The sequence below is a fragment of the Mytilus edulis genome, chromosome 8 (assembly GCF_963676685.1).
Source record: "Mytilus edulis chromosome 8, xbMytEdul2.2, whole genome shotgun sequence".
Classification (NCBI taxonomy): domain Eukaryota; kingdom Metazoa; phylum Mollusca; class Bivalvia; order Mytilida; family Mytilidae; genus Mytilus; species Mytilus edulis.
In genome coordinates, this window is record NC_092351.1 from 76,662,789 (window position 1) to 76,672,539 (window position 9,751).

The 9,751-nt window shown below is 31.3% G+C and overlaps 1 long non-coding RNA gene across 1 annotated transcript; it reads left to right on the forward strand.

Annotated features, from left to right (window-relative positions):
- Positions 1-596: 596 nt before the first annotated feature.
- On the forward strand, positions 597-1,384 carry LOC139486281 (uncharacterized). Its single transcript, XR_011655537.1, has 2 exons — positions 597-644; positions 1,272-1,384. It is a non-coding gene; the product is annotated as an uncharacterized lncRNA (long non-coding RNA).
- The last annotated feature ends 8,367 nt before the right edge of the window (positions 1,385-9,751 follow it).

A 9,751-nucleotide genomic window follows, 5' to 3' on the forward strand; every position in this document is an offset into this window, starting at 1 on the left:
ATCTGACCTTGACCTCATTTTCATGGTTCAGTGGTCAAAATTAAGTTTTTGAGTTTTGGTCTTTATCTATTAAATACTATAAGCCATAGGTCAACTGTATTTGGTGTATAGAAATATTTTTTTATCTATATGTCAGTGGCACAGGTTTTATTTGACCTTGATCTCATTTTCACGGTTCATTGATCAGTGTTTTTGTGATTTGGTCTATTTTTCTTAAACTATAAGTAATAGGTCAACTATAATTGTTGCATTGAAGCCTTGTTAGCTGTATATGTCTGCCTGGCATGGTTCATCTGACATTGACCTCATTCTCATGGTTCATTAGTCTTTATTTATTTATCTTGGTTAATGTTAAGTTTATGTGACAGTTGTGATAAAGCTTTATACTTAGGACTATCAACATATTATCAATGATTAGTAAAAGAAGGCGAGACATTTCAGCGTGTGCACTCTTCTTATTAAACACACATTAATATACATCATGTACATTAAACAGCAAAACAAAATATTGGTGCAAGATGCCATTCAATAATAACTTTTACTCTTTTATGTATAGGACAAGAACTATAGAAGATACAGAGAAATTATAAACAGCAGACATGATAGGCAATTTAAAATTTGCAGAAGCAAACTAAACCTAAATGGTAAGGCCACTTTTATTTATTTTTTAAAGTTGTTGAACTTGAAAGATGATAATCATGATTACTATGAAAATTAAAAGATGTGGTATATAAAATATGAAAACTATCATGGCTTTAAGAAAGCAATTGTAGGCCTGTGACGACCTTCAATAATGAGAAAATCCATACCCTATAGTCAAAGAAGGCAGCTATAAAAGACCCAAAGATGAAAAATTGAAACAATCCAACATGTCCAAACTGTAAAACTAATTGCCTAGTTTATTACAAAATAAATTACAAAAAATAAATATAACCGGTATGAAACAACAACAACAACCACTAAATTTTAGTGTCAGACTAAACTTACAAAAACTACAGGCTCTGAACTTTGGACAGGCACAATAGGAATATGGCTACCTATGATGTAAATTTCCTGCAAACACAGACTGGACTAATGTAAATCTACTAATTTTTCGCGACTACTTTATTTTGCGTTTTATACTTTCTAGTCTTACATCACAGCTAATTATTTTTCGCAAGGTTCAAGTTTACTTAATGAATTTTAATAAAGAAAAATACATATGAAAAACATTTATTGCTGTTTCTCTCTCCATTTATAACATTTTATTTGTTTATTTTGTGTATTTATAGGTGATCAGACATCTTGGTTTTCATGATCAATAGGTCATTACTGAAGAGGAAACTTAAAGTTGAAATTTATTTACAAAGTGCATAATTGGATTAATTTGAACTGGAATGTGTGCTTTCCTGCAAAAAAGAAACAGGAAATTTCATCATTATCACATGATAATGCCAATAAACAAAATGGAGTTCTATCATAGATACACAAAAACACTATTGCATAAAAGCAACAATATATTATTATATATTATTCGAAAGAAAGGAGAATTCAGAACAAAGGAACACCAGTTTTATCCACTCATTTATATCGCTCCCTCATATCAAATATACGGAAGAAGATCATTGAAGAACAATTTGCAAAAATGTTTTCTCTTAGAATTGAAGGAAAATGTTATAAAGTGAATGGAATAATGTATTCACTGAATTCTTACGTAGTGGATTGAAAACTGTACACAAGCTGAAACAGAAGAAAATTTTAATTTAAAATAACACGAAAAGTGTATATTTTATTATTTAATCTGCAAATATATAAACAAATTCTTTAGAACACCACAAATGGTATGACATTCAAATTGGTTGCTTATTAATGTATTGCATTGAAACAATTACAAAGAAAACAGAATCATTTGCTACAAATTTTTTTTATAAATCATAGTTAAATTTTATAAAAAGTATGAACAATACCTAGATCTAAACAGTCAGACTTTATCAATTTTCAATGTCATTAAAATGTTGAGTCAAACATTTATGAAAGTTTTGAATATCATTTGCATCAACTATACAGTCTTGTAATAATTATATTCATACTGTTTGTATACATGGTATAGCGAAGAAATGTTTAACAAGAACAAATAACATGAATAAGGGAAATTTGATGTTCAGAAATTTCTTTAGAGGAAATTTGAAGAACAATGATTTCATTAGAGGAAATTTGTTGTCTTGAAGGAAATCTTTTTCCCTTGAAAAAACAATTTCCCTTGAGGAAAAAACAATTTCCCTTTGAGGAAAAATCTTTTTCCTTTAGGGAAATTTGATTTCCCTTGAGGAAAACAACTATTCCTCTAAGGAAATTGTTGAAAAAAGGGGCATAACTTTTTTAACAGTGGTGCTAGAGCCAAACAATTTTAGGACAAATATCAGGGAACCAATACATGCAATACCAACCAAGTTATCAACTTCATTTTGACTTAACTCCAAAAATTAAGGTGAACAACTTTTGCACTCAGCGGAATTGCAAACTTGTCCCGGAGACAAATCTGCTTTTCTGAGATGTTTTACAAGGTTCCAAAAATGTGTTATGCCCTACAGCTTTCCATCCAGCTAAGGCAAAAGTATATTCTATTTTATTCTCATATATCCAGTATTTGCAACAAATTGTAATTTTTCTGAAGAAAAAAATTCAAATGGAAAATAATGTTTGTATTATAATAAAGTATGTTCCCATGGGAAGAAAAATTGTTCCTATGTGAAAAAAAATTGTTCCCATGGGAAGAAAAATTGTTCCCATGGGAAGAAAAATTGTTCCCATGGGAAGAAGATTTGTTCCCATGGGAAGAAATATTGTTCCCATGGGAAGAAAAATTGTTCCCATGGGAAGAAAATTTGTTCCCATGGGAAGAATTAATTCCCATGGGAACTTTTTGTATTCATCTTTTCCCATGGGAACTTTAAAGTTCCTATGGGAACTCTAAACTTCCCATGGGAAAAGTAATTTTTCCCATGGGAACTTCCAATGTTCCCATGGGAAATTCTAATATTCCCATGGGAATTATCAAATTTCCCATGGGAAATGTACTTTTAATCAGCTGCAGTGACAAGAGTGACAACAGTGACAAGTTGGGACATATGGCATTTTTTTAATTTTTCAATAATCTATCACTGGGCAAATTTTTTTTTGGATATCTTGTAAACCGACAAAGTCAGATTTGCCGATACCGGAATGGCAAATTTGTCCCGCACAGTGTTTTATCAAGTTAACTTGCTGTACAGGTTAGGAGTGCACCCATCTGTAGGTTGGTTAAGTCTTTATCTTGTATGGTCCAGACTAGGTCGAGTATGGTTCAGACTAGTTCGAACATGGTTCAGACCCGTATAAACTGGTCAAGTACTAGTCTAGTATAATTTTAGATTATTGAGTATGGTTCAGACTACCATTGAGTATTATCAAGTAACTTTCAAAAGAATTTAGAGTTGTCGAGTAAAAACCAGTACAGTCGAGTATAGATATAGACCATTTCCGAGTTTCACTAATTTTTAGTGCTAGTGTGATTGTAATTATGAATACTCGTTCGTTCGAATACAAAGCCGTGTGTTTCAATTATGTTGATAATTTACTTTATGTCATTAAATGATACACAGAGAGACTGACAGACAATGAAACTCTAACAGAAAACTTCTACTTTTATATCATCTCTCCGCAACTTCGTTGTTAACAATGCGTTTGATGTGATATTAATTTGTCCTAGTTTATTTTATTTAAACATACACACATGCATCAAATGTGTTTGAACATTTTCCCTCATTACAATTGTCTGATCAGAGCCTCGGTTGTACTGGACTCCTTCTTACCTTTGTTGATTGTTCACAAAACTGACTTTTAATATTGGGTAAACAAAATTCTTTAAATTTCTGACATATGTAGGAACCCTCTTTTCTAAAGACAGATGTATTCCTTACATGAAGTCATTTTGAGTCAGCTTATTCTGTCTAATGCTTGATCCATATTCTTCAGTATGATTTTAAAGGATTTTATTAAAGTCTAGCCTTTTTTCATTTAATGTTTGTGTTTCTGTTCTATTTTGGTAGTATCAAGGCAAAAATCTCCTAAAAAGATGTTGCAGTCAGGGGACATACTCTCTTTTGTTTCTTCAATATAATTCCAGAAAAGAAGGAATAACTTGATCTACACTGTCCTCAAAATCTGAATCATTAAAATATTATTGTATAACCACATTGTTGACAGGCATGTTGATGCTTTGTGATCGAATGAAGCTTCTAGTACCTCTATTTAAAAAAAAGGTCACTCATTTTCAACTGTTTATTTCTGTCTATTTTTGTTGACTGTAGATATTTTACCACTGATGTTCTATAATTAATACGTCTGTATTTCTTAGTGATTCCTTTGATTTTGATGAATTCAATCTGTTGATATTTTATGTTCTGGCGATTCAGTTTTTTCTTTTGTTTTGAAAATTTATCACTTTTTCCCCCCGAATTTATCATAAATTTCTCTCAATCATTTTTTATCAATTTTTTCAGTTGAATATACAATTTTGACTGTATATTTTATCCTCTGTGGTCAACATTTTTTTTCTACATTTTCTGTGATATATTTTTGTGTTTCCATGTTAGTAGTGTCAACAGCTTTACAAATATTTTTGTCCGCAATTTTTCTTTTTTTTGTGTGTTCATTTTTTACTTTTTCAGAAATAATATTCATTTCAGATTTGATTCCCTTTGCCACTGTTGACATTTTTGATATTTTATAACACATCTTGGTACTAGATATTTCTAGGTATATCAATTTATTTGCAAATTCATTTATTTTGTCAATTGTTTGAATTTTTTCATTAAATAGAAGTTTCCATTTTATGTAAAGTTTCTTTGATTTTATCGATATCTTTTGTTTACCCGCACAATCTCTCTGATTGTGAGTTGATTCATCAAAAATTTCCTTACTTATTGTATCACTTGGGATACATGTATCATTACTTCCTGTCTTCTTTTCAATCTTGTCAATTTCTTTATCATTATCATCAACTGAAGTTTTGGGATTTGTTTCAGCAAAGTCATCATTGTCACCACTTTTAGGATTGTTTACTGGTATTTCATTTTCTCATCGTCATCACTTTTAGGATTGTTTACTGGTATTTCATTTTCTCATCGTCATCACTTTTAGGATTGTTTACTGGTATTTCATTTTCTCATTGTCACCACTTTTAGGATTGTTTACTGGTATTTCATTTTCTCATCGTCGTCACTTTTAAGATTGTTTACTGGTATTTAATTTTCTCATTGTTACGGGTATTTTTCTTTTTAAGTCTTTGTTATCAATAATTGTAAAGTTTTGGGGACCTCATGATTTTGATTTTTCCCCGTCAATATTTTTTGATTATCTCCCTTTTAACACATGTTGATGATTTTCTTAATGTTATCGAATTCCCGTGTAATCCAACCTTGGCATTGAATTCCTTTTACTTAGCATTTGTACGTTGTGTAAAACAGTGTACTTGTTAATAATATATTTCTTGTATAAGGGATCTTAAACACCAACTTGAAGATACTTTAGGTCCAAATGCTTCTCCTAGAACGGTTTGCATTCATCGTTCAACAGGAGAAGTTTAGATTTTATTAGCTCACCGGGACCCGAAGGGTCCCCAATGTGAGGTTATGCCATCCCTTGGTGTCCGTCGACGTCCGTCGTCTGTCGTCGTAAACTAGTTAAAAAAACCAACTGGGCCAAATACTTTCAAACCTTGAGTAAATGTTCCGTAGGGTATCTAGTTTATAAATTGTATCCAAAGTTTTGATCCATCGACAAACATGGCCACCATGGCTTAAAATAGAACATAGGATCACCTCGCAAAAGCAGTTTTTGGCTTATACCTCAAAACCTTTAAAAAAAAATCCAAAGGCGTTTAGAGCAAATCTGAAATTGGGTAAATTGTTCAATTGGTCAAGTTCTATCAGCCCTGAAATTTTCAGACGAAACGAACAAACCATTCTTGGGTTGCTGCAACCGAATTGGTAGTTATAACAAAATTTTGCAGTATACTGTAAACAGCCATTATGTTTAACAAAGTAAGATCTACAAAAAAAAAAATACGACCAAAATTGTCAATTGACCCCTTTAGGTGTTATTGCCTTTTAAAGACAATTTTACACAATTTGATCATCAAGTTTGCTAACATTTAAAAATCTCCTCTGAAATACAGGTGAGCGATTGAGGCTCTTGAGAGCCTCTTGTTTCATAATCAAACCATATTGTATAAGTTTGAGGGTCTTTACCTGCATTAGTTAAATTACGTATTAACAAAGTTCTTCTACAATACCCTACTTACTTTTTATTGAGCTCCAAAGTAATTTGGCGTTGATTTTTCTTTTTGAATACGGGTGTCAATTGCCATGATATTAGTTCGGTAAATGTGAATGACTTAAATACAACTATTAACGAAAGTTCTTGATAAGGAAAGTCGCTACTCAGTTTCAAAATAACAAGCTTTTCATAACACTAGTATAAAATGATAGGTGATTAATAAAGGAACCAATAAAGCAATATATATATAGATCAATTTGCTTGTTTTTGAGATATTAGCCATTGAAATTTTGCGAGAAAATGTTCTCTCTTGATTTTTCATAGCTTTATCATTGACAAGTTTAGGTTCTCAAAACCTATTAAAAAAACAACGATTTTATAAGACTTTTACAAATGATTCAATATTAATTTTAAAAGGTACATTTTTAATGACCTGGCAACAGTATTCTATATTCTGAATACGTCCGATTAAAGGTTTTGTTAGCTTTTTAGGTAAATTCCGACATGAGTGTGCTATGTGTCGTATTTAACCATAAAAAAACTGGATTTGAACGTATAAAATGTCTGCATGTTGATATGTATTGACTGATAATGTTCTTGTATCGATGATCAAATTTTGAAATTCTTCAATTTGTGACATCTATAAAACTGTCGTAATATTTGCAGTAATACAGAGATTTCTTTCGTTAAAATCAAATACGTTGCAACATATACGAGCAAACCGAAGTCGATATATTTAAACATCATAAGATGGCGACAAGGAAACACCACTATCCGATAATGAATAATCAACAATAAGAAATCAAAAATATATATTTGCGATCAAGAGTTTAGCACACAAAACATACAGTCGATGTTGGAAAAACAATCAAAGATAACATGGATAAGTTGGTTGTGAAATATTGCAACATGTTTAAAGAGATTATCGTTTTTGTTTATACTGGAAACATCAATTTAAACACTAGGGACTGGCAACCTCAAACTGATGTGTTTACCTATGATTTTTCACTGACAACACATGAAAAAAATGCACATACTTCATGTATCAGTAGTAAGATTTATTATCTAATTTCATCTGCAATGCACATATCCTATTCTCATTCTCAATGATTCTCATATATCATATTTCCATTCTCAATTTTGCATAGACCATTATGGGTCAGTTTTCACACAATTTGACGGATATTACATTTTTGCACATGTACCTGTCTTGTAATTTTTATAACAGCTTTTATCAAAGTTTATTGTTTTAAAGCTAAAGTGTGATGACGGTATTGGGACGCTATTTTGTGGTAGCTACGCAGACGTAAATTGGTAGCAAGGCTGAAAAGCAAATAATTACATAAACTCTATTTTCAATGTTTTTCATTTTGACATGTTGATGTGTAAGTCGAGTTGTTTGTTACTTGTAGATCTTGACCTTAATATAGTATGGTGGCACGTCTGTTCGACATAGTTACACCCTGCAACCGTGTAGTAACAGATAAGCTGCTTTACAGGTGTTTAAGTAAATCATTGAAAGTATAACCTGTTTAATGTTAAACAATCTTGATAAACAGCCATTGCAATTCAAGTAACGCTGTAGGTTACTTTGCAAAAACATGTAGACAAACATAAGCCAACGTTCATAAATTCGCCACTAAACGTTCTATCAATTATTATAAAATATGGGCGATTGGAAGAAAAAAGTGTCAATGTATATGTATATAAAAAAGTGCTTTTTTCTATATACTTTGCGAGAAAAACAAAGGGTATAGGTATCTATCTAGGACGCAAAATTACAAAATGCACAAAAAAGCAAAGGAATAGTGCTTTTATTGCTGTTCCTTATATCAAAGTCACAGCGAGGCAATCAATTTTGAGAATAAAAATTTTCACCTCAATGAAAGTAGTACAGATTTATAAGTAATTCCTACGCATAGGTGTCAATATAAAATAGCGTAGAACATAGTTTTGTAATTCAGGTATCAGACGAAGGAGGAAGTATTGGTGATCCTTGAAGAACACACATTGACTGATAACTTTGAAAAATACAAAAATGTATGAATATATCAAAAATTGAGGGTATAACCTTTTTCTCAGAAATGAAGTATCTGGTTTGGTGTATCCAAAATTCAGGTTACCAGTACGGTGTGATGTATAAATAACAGTATATTGATTTGTCTCATAAAATGTTTGGAAGTAAAAAATTTACCATGAATGGGAATGAGAGCCAAGAATAGGTTGTGTACATTTAATAAAAAGTTTAGTATACAAACTGGTCCAAAATTGAGAGAATAATGTGGCCCACATAAGGGAATTTATTTTATAAATTGACACTAGTTGCTTCCAATTGTCAATATGTTATAATCATTGATAGAACTTCCAGTGCCTGTGTACATGTATAAATCTAAACTGTTTCATCACAATTTTACGAAATTTTCCTTTGATCTACATGATCTAACTGACTCATAATTTCCTTTCTCAGCCCGGTAGAGTGATATGAAAAATCATCACAAGAAATTAAGGGCGCACGTGGTGTTGTAAATGAAATTGACAATGAAATTGATAACGTCTTCATAGGCAAATAACAATAAACAGATTATCATTGATCATCTCAAATGGTCCCAGCTCAAGCGAGAAAATAAACCTTATTGAGATGATCAACGATACTCTATAAATACACACGAGTTAGAACATTTTCTGATATGTTATTGTGGAAATAAAACTAACTAGTCTGCTGATGATCGTTGGAGAAGTCAATACAATACACAAATTACACAGATTTTCCTATCGTCTATTGATAAAACATGCCTACACACTATTCAAGAAATATAGATGATTGCATCAGCCAACTGCTACATATTGACATATCTTATCATAAACTTTAAACAATAGGAGATATTCAAGGATTATTCTACTGATGAAGATAATTTATTTTATACTAATGAAGATAATTATGATAAACAACTACATTGGGAATAGTGTATATTGAGTGTATATTGGTATTAAAACCAATATAAATGTTCTTGCATGCTAAAGAATTATCTTGATGGTAGTATTGTTCCTCTGTATTTTAATCAATCACTTATGTTTAGAATCGGTCGATTACAATAACTTGAAGGATCCTTTGTGAATCACTATGTTTTCTCTTTGAATTGTTTTACACTAGTCATGTTTGGACCCTTTATAATGTAGCTTTCCATCGGCTTATTAGTTGTGACATGTTTGGGGAGTTGTCTCATTGGCACTCATACCACGACTTTTGATTTGTTTTGAAAGTATTTATATACGAGATATTGCGTAACAAGGATGGGTAACGGCGTTACCCATCCTCAGGAAATAAAAATTATAATGATCGAATGTTTTAAAATCTTACGCTTATTGAAACTTCAACAAATTGATTGATATATATCTTCAGTCAGACGTTATTTTAGAATTTAAATGACAAGTTTTACCAAGGAAAACAAATAGC